Here is a 10,668-nt window from a genome sequence, read left to right as displayed (position 1 = left end):
CCTGCTCCGAGACGCCGCGCCCGGGACTCACGCGACAGGACCTTGAGGAAGAAGAAATCCGCGAACTTGTACTAGCATAATCTAACGCCTGGAGAAGGCCGCCAGCCGCGAGGAGCCCATCGAATGGGAGTTCTGAGGCGCCGCCCGCCGCCCGCGCCCGCCCGGCCGGGATGGGAGCCGAGCGGGGGCGCTGGGGCGCCCCGACTCCGCGGCCCGGACCGTGTTGCGCACTTACTGCCCTGCGGGCCACAGGGCAAAATCGCCATAGGCCAAGGTGCATATAGAAAACAAAGGAGCATTAAGCCCAATCTTTGTGTGTTTTCGAGGAAGAAAACGGAAATGTGTAGTCGAGCTTTTTTGTACCCTGAAGTGTTTTTTTTATTGCCCTAAGTGATTTCCACAGGTTCTGGAATAACTCTTACAGCTTTGCCTTGCGCCCTCCTCTTTCGTGTGGGCTTTAAAAAAAAAATCAAACCCACATATTAAAAGGGGGCTTTTTATCTGCCATCTAATGGCTTCAGAGCGATAATACACTATTATCTTCTTAAACCAGGAAAGGGGGAGGGGGGATTTTTCAGAAAAATTAAAAAAGAAAGTTTTTGTAGCTGTTCAGTTGCCACTAAGAGATTGCACAGTCAAACCGACTCTAAACACACTAGTTTGGATTCCTAAATATTTTCAAGTAAAGAATCTTCTCGTTTGAAACTTTGAATTAAAATAAAACACATTTACTCCACATATTTTTTAACAAAAAGAAAAGTCACATCAGGAAAATAACTGATTTTGTGGTAGCTGATGTAGTGTTTTCTTGTACGTGAATAGAATCCTGACATGTAGTGCACATTGATCCATAGCTTTAACTGACTCTGGGCTTTTGCTGACCAGGGTCTGTTTAATACACTCCATTCTAGGCCAAATCAGGACAAAAAGAAAAGATCCGAATCTAGGTATTTTATAATCTGCTTTTTAACCTCTAACCGCAGAGCACGCTGATCAGACCTCATATCTCGGAGGTTTAGGAGACAAGTTAGAACTGTAGCATGTACCCGTTCATTTCGTTTAATTTATGGTGTCTACGTCTGTGTTAGTGCGTCTGCACACAGGTGAGCATTTGAAGAAAGGAGGAAAGAGTAGGCCGCTCAGGTCGGAGCAAACAGTTCTGGGGCCAGACGGCCCGCCCCTCGTAGACAGCAGTCTTTCCTTGGCACAGAAGGCACCACACCTCACACCACTCTCCCAGGCGCCTGATGGACTGAGCCCCACCAGGGGACGCCGCTCCCTGGGCCTGGGCAGGGCTCTCGCGGACTCTCTCTTTCCCTTTCTTCCCACCACAAGCACTGATGACTGTTGAAGTCGTGGGAAGCTTCCTTCCCTGCAGAAGAGAGAACGTAGCAATCTGGGCTCTGCTCCCAACCCCGTAGAGATGGCCCAAACTGACACCAAAACGCCGATGCTCTTCACTTCCAGACCAGACCGATGACCCTCCATTCATTTTGCCTCTTGGAACGTTCTTTTATGCAGTCTTTTACTTAGTCTTTTAGGGCAGTCTGAGTACAAATCAAAAGTCTAACTTGTCTCTGATTCCTCCTGTTGTCTATGTGTATATGCGTGAGAATAGAGGTGGATGAGAGTGTGCGTGTGTGCGTGTGTGCAATTTTATACGTCTGTGTATTTTCTTAAGTACCTGTGCACACATAGAGTGCATTACTGCCACCTTTTTTCAATAAGCTGTTTTATCAGTTATGGCTTCTACAAGTTTGCTAATTTAGACTCCTTTATTGCCATATCTTTAAACTAACAATAGATGATTTCGGTATATATATATATTTTTTTTTGCTTATTTATAGGTGCTGTATTTTATTATCTGATTGTTAGGAAGGGATGAAAGGGGCAAATATTCTTTAGAGGGATAGACTGCCGGCAGTATTGGGTATAATTTACAAGATGTAGTTGTCATACTGTATATTACTGATTGAAAACTTTTTGACCGTATTGTGTATCATTGAAACCTTTGTCTTAGGTCAACATCTTTGGATGACATTTTAATGGTGCATTCATTATTTCTTAAGTTTAATATTATCTTTTTTTGATTTGGGGGTGGGAGGGAGTTATAATTTTAGAGGTATGCTCCCGCTATTACACCTCAGTGTGCTTGTATTAATTAACTTGTAGGACTTTGACTGTAAGATGTGAAACCACATTTCTTGCATGATGTTTTAGAAATTATATATTTCATTTACAGTCTTTTAACCTGCAGCTGCAGCACTTAGTTCAAGTTTTCACAAATTTAAGAGTCACTACACTAAAGACAATGCCTTTTCATGAATAAGAAGTTTTCAGAAGGCTCTAGGAGGCTAAGAGGCAGGCTGTTTGTCTTTTGATAGTTGCATCATCTCTGAACTTGAAATCTGGTTCAGTGAGAAGAGAATTCAGAATGAAGGAGCTTAAGGGGATACAGATTAACATCTGGCTCAATTCAGGTGCATTAAGAAGAGCGAATTTGCATTAGTGACCCTTAGGACAGTGAGTAGCAGAGCCCCTGACAGTACTGTGGTGTCCTCTCCACAAAAACCTTGAGGGAATTTTGTCATGTGTGATGAATCACTAAATATCTGATTTTCATCAGAATCAAAAGCAGGGAGTTAACAGGAAATACTAGGGTAGTGTTTTAATTTTAAAGGCATGACTGTTATATATGGAGGTATTAAATCTGAAGAAATTGAAAAATTATAAAATTGTTCATTCTTGTGGCCAAATAGTAACAGTCTAAAACAGCCACTTTGGCTCTTCCAAGCAATTTAGTCATTTTTGTTGTGTTTTTTTGTGGGGGGTTTTTTTAACTAGGTTATTGTTTATTTCCATTCTGTCTTTTTTGCCAGACTTACATCTGGGTGCTTGATACAATCAGTTGGTTAAATTTTGCTTGCAGTTCTGTATTTGTATTTTTTTCTTTATTTATTGTTTTTATTGCGATCCCAACCCTATTCTCTTTTGTGTTTAAGCTATCACCTTCTGTAATACTTCTAAGAGCTGCCACTAAATAACAGAAACCTGTCAGCACAGGAAGTGTCCCTCCCTCCTCATTGCGCCCCTCATTTTGAGTCTAAGGGTTGATCTTTCATCTTGATAAGCAATATTCAAGTGCCTTGAACAGCATCTTCTCCGTGGGGTTTCACCTTCAGCTGGCTGGCGTTCCAAGCAGTGGCTCCCACAGGCAGCTGACCTCCTCCTCTTTACGCTCCATCAGTTTAAAAAGCTGATTTGTACCTCTCCCCTGGGGAAAACAGTTCCATACAAAACACTAACACTTAATTACAAGCTCCATTATACCATTTTAAATGGCTTCTTTTTGTTAATTGGAGGCAGTGTTCATAACTTAAGGTTTTTGCCATTACTTATCTGGCTAAGTGGAGGCTTAGCATAAAATCAGTGTTCACATCAGCCTCTTGCTCCTTGGTTCCTGCCCATGCTCTCTCGTGGTGTCTGAGGTGCAAGGTGTGTGGGTTCTGGCCTAGACCCATCCACCGCCCGGCTCCCAAGTGACTTCCCTTAAATCTCCAGATCAGTCAGGATGTCTGTGATTTCTGTCCACCAGACCGCTTTTCTTGAGAAAGAATAACCACAACCATTAGCTCAATTATTCTCAGAGCCGACCTGCCTGAGGAACATCACAACCCGAGGTGGCTCATGGTCAGCACACCGCCCTGGGATGCAGGCTTGGGAGAAGTCTCCAGGAAATGCCAGGATCTTGACTTGTATGACTACTCTCAGACCCTGGCCATTGTATCTGGGCAAGTGACTGAGGCAAGAAGGTAACCATTCATGGCCTCCTGTACTTCCAGTGCACAAATGCCTCCCTGCCCAGTTTCCTTCCTGTTGGCATCTTTGTTTTCTCCCCACTTAAAAACCATCCTGTCCAATGTGGACGTCCAGGTCTCCTGGTTGGTGGTCCACACCCAGAGTGCTATGAAGCTTTGGGTTAAGTGTTCCTCTGTGCTCTCTCTGGCACGAGAGTCCCCCACCCTGGGTCCAGGAGAAAGGGAACACCCCATCTGCCTCCTTGGCGAGGGCACATCAGTTGTGCAGCTCAAGAGCAAACCTAGCAGAAGGCATGTTGTTCTTTAATCCGCGGGAGCGCTCCAGTGTCGCCTCACTCCCCTAAGATCATGCAGCGTCATGCTCTGAGAGACTAGAGTAAGAATCACCAGGCATCTCGGGCTGCAGGAGGGTGCCTTCCAGCTAATGTTGGACTGGGTTTCTCTCTTTCTCCTGAACTCATGTTCTTTCATGCAGGACTAATCAATGAACTCTATTGACATTCTTTGCAATGTTTTTCATTCCTCTGATTTTAGAAAAACAAACCTCACTGAAAATAGCAGAGGAGCTGGGGGAGTATATGCACATCCTGGGATTAGCACAAAGTGGAACGATAATAGTGACTTACGAGAGCTGGAGCTGGGGGACCATAGCCTTTACCTTAAATGCACTATGACAGCCGCCTCTCCACGGGCCTATAAAAACAAGAATTGCTTGTGGCTATCCCAAGCCCCTGCTTTTGGAGGCCAGAAAGCCAGCTGTGAGGGGAGATGTAACAAGGTGCATCCCTTCAGGCTGGAGGTTTGGGTCCTTCCCTGGATGTCCTCCCTTGTCACAGCCCTCATTTATCCCCGTCTACCTCACTAGCCTATGCTCCCATTTGACATCACTCCTCACCCACACCCTCCGAACCATTCAGCAAGTGGGCTGGGGGGAGAGAAAAAGCTAGAAGGGTGGCATCCATGATCGAGGCCTGGTGAGCAGGCATCTCTCTCTTGTGAGCACAACCTGACAGACAGCTGTGCTCTGTGAGGCCGTGGATTTTCCTCTTGACTTCCACCTGTTCCTAAAGGTCTGTCAGCTGTTTCCTTGGCAGGCAGGGACAGTCTCAAGCCTCAAAGGGCCTTGTCTTTGGCCTGCCTTTTCTTTCTGCCCATTTCTGTGCAGCTGTTAAGATCCATCACAGTCATTTTCCTTGCCCTGGGCTGCCCCTAAATGGCCACATGAGGACACTTCCCTAGGTTTCCCGCCTGGCATGGGGGAACTCTGTCTTTATTCTCTCTGACGCTGGGAGGTTAGGACTTCAGCTCCACTGTGACACTCCTTTGGAAACATCTCAAAGACAGGAGAGGATATAGCGTTCTCCAGCCCACTCACCCAGCCTTCAGTCACATGGCTCTTCCCACGAATATGCCAGTCTCCACCCAGTGCTAAAGGAAACCAGCTCCCAGGGCTGCTGGTTGGATGTGGATCCATCCACCATGGTGGCCAAAGTGTTCTGATGGAAAAGATTTGGAAGTGGGAGCATAAGATTGGTGCCATCACCGTGCACTTATTTACCGGTAAAAGCTCACGTGTAAAAATGCCCCCAGTCCTCCTGCAGTTTCGTTTGGGCCTTGATGGCAGGTGAGCCTTCGTGACCCACAAGGCAGAGCTCCTGCCCTGAGTGGCAAGGTGGTGGCCTGGGACTCCAACGTGATGTAGTTCCATTTCCCGGTCCATTGAGTGGCAGGCTGGCCAGCTCGCTTGCTTGCTAAGAGATTGGTCCAATTTGACAATACCATTCCCATTCCCAGCAGTTTCTGCCTTTTGTTAGATGAAACCTACTGGGGAAAGAAAGGAAGAAACAAGTTCCCAATTAAATTTCCAAAAAGATCCAGCCGTAAACCCCTTAGAGCAGCGGTTCTCAACCTGTGGGTCGAACGACCCTTTCACAGGAGTCGCCTAAGACCATTGGAAAACATATATAATTACATATTGTTTTTGTGATTAATCACTATGCTTTAATTATGTTCAATTTGTAACAATGAAATTGGGGGTCACCACAACATGAGGAACTGTATTAAAGGGTCGCGGCATTAGGAAGGTTGAGAACCACTGCCATAGAGCAGTGGTCGCCAACCGGTGGTCCGAAAGGTTGGCGACCGCTGGTTTAAGGAAATCTTTGGATCAGCGGTCGCCAACCGGTGGTCCGCAGACCACTGCTGGTCCGTGAGGTCCGAAAGGTAGGCGACCGCTGCCTTAGAGGGGTGCTGAGGCCAGATCCCTCTGGGTGAATCAAGGCAGCAGAGGACAGGGTGTGGGGAGCAGCCAGCTGAGCGAAATGGACCCCATCCCAGAGTCTTCCTGCCCCAGCAGCCCCAGCAGCCTGTGAGCCTCCTGCCTGGCCAGGGAAGAAAGGGAAATGCAACCCCCCCTCACCAGTCCCACTTGCAGGAACTGCCCCACGACCAGGCCGGCCTGCCACCTTTCCACCACCTCCTCCCTCCAAAGATACCGTGTCCACGCTGACAGTGGCATCATCTCCATTTTCGTTTTTGGATGAAGTGACATTTAGCTTTAACAAGACATTTCCAAAGCGCCTAGTCTCCTCAAAAATGCTGACTTTAAAAGTTGGGCATTGTAGACAAAGAATCCTAAAAAAGATTAGTGAGAGAAAGACGTTAGGCTATTCATAAATGTGCGCTTTCCCCATCCCCTTTACTAAACTTTTAAAATACCTTTGAGTTGCTTTTCATGATCATTTTATCCAGTACTGTTAAGAAGTGTAGCCTATGTTACTGTAATTTCTGTAGTGTTTAGGCTTTAATTTCTACCACAAAATGTGCTGTTTGCTATGTATCAAGCTTTCTGTGGTCAGAAAGGAAAGGTGCCTTATATCCCAATGTCACAGCTACATCCCTATGGAAAATAATCAGAAGCACAGTGTGTACGGAAGCTTTGGGACTTCCGTTGGTGAAACCAGACTCCCATCAGCAAGACACATGGAAGTGGCACGGGGCTGCTTTTGTTCTCTAGTTCCTTTTTTCTCCTTTCTCATTTTCCTTGTCTTTTTTTTTTTTGTAGTTTGCTTTAAACAGAAAGCACTTAAATAGATGACTATATGTAAAAGCTCTGTGCAATAGAAATCATTTTTCTTCATTTTTAAGAGATAATGTATTGCACACCAAATGAACTCAAAGTAAGCTTTAGACCAGGACGATTCAGGTTGTGGATGAGTATGTTCACTGTAGTTCCGTTTATTCATGAACCGAAGGGAAACAGGCTTCCCTCCCCCCACCCCCGCCTGCCCATGGCTGACCACCAGGCTAGACCTGCGGGGCGCTCGGCCAGAACGCTGTCTGGGCGGCAGCGTGGGGGTGTTTGTGACTCAGCAGCTGAGAACCTCCCTTCCAGCACTTAACCTTTTCTTGTTGAGATGGATTGACTGCTACTGACCTGCCAGCGTGCGTGAGGATAATTATAAAAGGATGTTTCCTTGAGGAAAAAAAAAATATTTCTATCCTCTTCTATTTATTATTAGGTTAATCATTTAAGTACTTATCAGGAGTATATTGTTGTTTTGTGTTGTTGTTGTTGTTGTTGTTGTTGTTATAAATGCTTTTTGCTATCACTCCAGTGGTTACTGTCTTCTGCCTCCTGCCCTCCCCATCCCACCCCCCAAAAAAGAACCGAAAGGCCTGGGGATTTGACTGGGGGCAGAGGGGGGTTTCTCCAGCAGAATTAGACGTCTGTCTCCAGAGTAGCCACTCAGACACTGGTGGTCTTCACGTGGCTTTTTAAATGAGAGTTGATGAACAAAAACCTACCAATGTGAGGAAATGCCGAGTTGAAGAACACTTGTGTGAGGAGCTGCAGAGGAGACTTAGAAAAGCAAGGTTGAGTTCCCCAAAGCCTCCTAGAGCCTCTGTAAGACTTCTGGGTTCATGAAGTTTCAGCAAGGAGCCCTGGTCCGAGAGGGCGCGCGGCCTGGCCAAGGCCATGACTTCCGAGGGAGAGAATGGTTTCTTGTAAGGCTCATGTGGGTTGACATGTTTTAGTTGGCTGTTGTTGTTTTTCTTGCATACAAATTTGGTCAAAACCATCTGTTGAAGCAACAGTGTTCTTAGTTTGGCTGTGGCTTGAGGATCCACACCAAGGAGGTCATGGGGGAGCCCCTCTCCCCCTGACTGTGGTTAAGTGTGTAGGGAAGTTAGATGTGGGCAGAGCTTTCTGTGGTAAAAGCACAGCCAACAAGACACCCAGTTGCTTGCAAAGGGGTGTGAGGGCGAAGTGGGTCTGGCCTCGGGCCTGTGGGCTCACCCTCATGGGCACAAGGGAAGGAAGCTCCCCCAGGCCAAAGCAGGGGCTCTGCCCACCCCCACCGGAGCCAGACCGCTGTCTCTGCTCCCACCCACCGACCCCCGACTCACTTTCCACGTCATGACTTTTCCCTTCTCTGAAGTCATTTGGAGGTCCTGCTTTTGTTCTCATCTCTCACAGAACGCCCTCCAATGAAAGAACTGTCCTCATCCCCTCCCCAAAGGGTTTCCATTTCTCTCTAATTAGTCTATGCATGTCTCTCTCTCGAGCCGTTTTCTGCCTCTTGAGAAAACGGGCATCTCATGTCCCACCACCTGAGACCCCTCAGAAAATGCTGTGCATTTTGGAGATGTGAGGATTCGTTCAAAATTCTTAAAGCATTTGAGAATAGCTTGTTATAAAATAAAAGTGGGGAAAGAAAAGGTTTTCCCACGTCCCTTCCCACTGAGTAAGACCTAGCTCTTTGCAATTGTGCAATAACTACTTGCCTGCGAGCGGGTAGCCACGCTCCTGTCCAGACTACTAACACAGCACAAGCCAGGCGCGCTCACAGAGTGGCGACTTCTTCCGGAGAGTTCTTAATAAGCTCAGCTCCCCCCAGTGTATCGTGGTGTCTTACATTTTAGCAGTATTTTATATTTTCTGTAACGCACTAAGTCTTAGATGTTTTTAGAGCTTGTTTGTTAATACTCACAATCACAGACTTTTTTAAAAGATCCTCACAGAGACCCAACTGACCAAAAAAAAAAAAAGAAAAAAAAAGGCATCATTTATTTGTACAAATAGCTTTGAGAAGCCTCTGCTGTGTTGCTGTGACCCATCTCTGGTAACATTTTATTTCTTGCTATTTGTTTTCAACATTAAGAGTCAAAAGTTGCTCCGGCTGGCATGGGGGTGGGGGAGGCACCCGTCAGACCCTCGGCCCTGTCCCTTCTGTCTTTGGTTAGCCATACGATGTTTGTTCTCAGCACTGTACAACGGTCCCTATATGATATGGAGAAGCAATATCACTGTATGAAACTCACACCATGTATTATTATTATTCACTAGCACCCTAGGTGTGATAATTGAAGTAAATATCTTTTATACAAACACAAGAATGTGTGGGTCGTTTTTATTTAAAGTGCTCTGGCCTGAGAAGCAGCAAACACTGTCATTCTGGGTTGAAAGGCACCTCGAGAATTGCCCCCCGAGGCAGCCGTTCCTCCACCTTCCCATGCTTCCGGTGGTGTGTGGCGTCCTGGCAGGTGGCAGCAGAAACCTGGGCCTGGGTAGGATGCAAAGGCCCCACTGTCCAGTTTCCCGTGCAGACATGGTACCTGCTCCGTAAGGGCCTTTGTCCCTGCTCGCTGTCGTCACCTTTATTGTTTGGGGGCCCTTGAAGCACTGACCTCCCCAGCATCCACTTTATTGTCTGTGAAAAGGTGGCCCACAGAGCTGGGTCTGGCACTGGGCCGATGGTAGCTTGGGTGCCCAAGGCCACAGACAGGTACCGCTGCCTGGCCTCAGCCTGCGCTGTGGGGTCTCGCGCTGTGTCCCTGACTCCTGATGTGAAGAAGGAGCAGCCGAGGGCACCAGTGAGTTCCCACTCAGGAAAAGGGAACAGTATCATGTGGGTTTCTGGAATGATCTGGCTCCTGAGAAGGGGCCTGTCGGGCCTGTCTCTCTCGGGGCTGGAGGTGGGAGAGCTCTGAGAATTGGCTGCTAGGTGGTCCGAATGCTGTGACAGGTGTTTCTCATCTTGAGATCTACAGGGTTGGAAGAGAGTCGCCATCCTTACTGATGTACGACTGATTGGGAGGTGTTTGTTCGTTGTGCGTTAAGCTGTAGTTTTCAGAATGTGAAGCTCCTATATGTGACACAGAAACATGAGTTAAACGGGACTCGAACCTCCAGTGTGAGACTCCGGAGCCTGGGACAGTCTCGCATCAGTGCCAGGTGCTCCTGGCAGCCCCGGGTTTCATCTGGTCACTCGAGGACATGGGTATGCCTAAAGCTGCCCCCAGATCTCTGCCCCCTCCCCTCAGACGGGAGAATTAGCATAAAACCACTAGAGCTCTACCAGCTTGACAAAGTCAAGTCTAGCTCAGCTAACATTCTGCTGTTTTTCTGTTTGCAAGTTTAGGTATGCCCCAATTCTTAAAGATCCAATAGCTAAATTAAAATATAAAATGTTAAAAAAAATACACTTAGCACAAAATCCTTTTCCCCCTAAAATCTCCCCGAGTGCTTTTAAAGTGAGATTTAATGAAGCAAAACGGCAGTTGCACATGGTGTTGCAGGCCTGACTCTGCTTTTGTAAACTGCCAGTTCCAGCGGCAGCAGAGGAAGCAAGATTTGGTGTTGTGGCTGCAGGTGGGCGATGCCCCCGCCCCAGGCAGAGTGCTTAGCCACCCTGTGTGTGGCCTTTCTCCTTGCCCTGTAGTTAAGTGGGTCTGAATGAAATAATGTGCCTTATTTGATGCCCTGAGGAAACACAATTGCAGATGTACAGGGAATGGCACACAAGATGATATAATTATTGGAGGGAGGGAGTCGTCTGCCATGATC

General features: G+C 47.1%; 1 protein-coding gene across 1 annotated transcript in view; it reads left to right on the top strand.

Annotated features, from left to right (window-relative positions):
- The window catches only part of CUX1 (cut like homeobox 1), a 281,408-nt gene that overhangs the window by 258,858 nt on the left and 11,882 nt on the right, over positions 1-10,668 (top strand).

Source organism: Myotis lucifugus, unplaced genomic scaffold (assembly GCF_000147115.1).
Source record: "Myotis lucifugus unplaced genomic scaffold, Myoluc2.0 scaffold_45, whole genome shotgun sequence".
Classification (NCBI taxonomy): domain Eukaryota; kingdom Metazoa; phylum Chordata; class Mammalia; order Chiroptera; family Vespertilionidae; genus Myotis; species Myotis lucifugus.
Note: the sequence above shows the minus strand (reverse complement) of the source record. Positions and strands in the feature narration are given on the sequence as shown.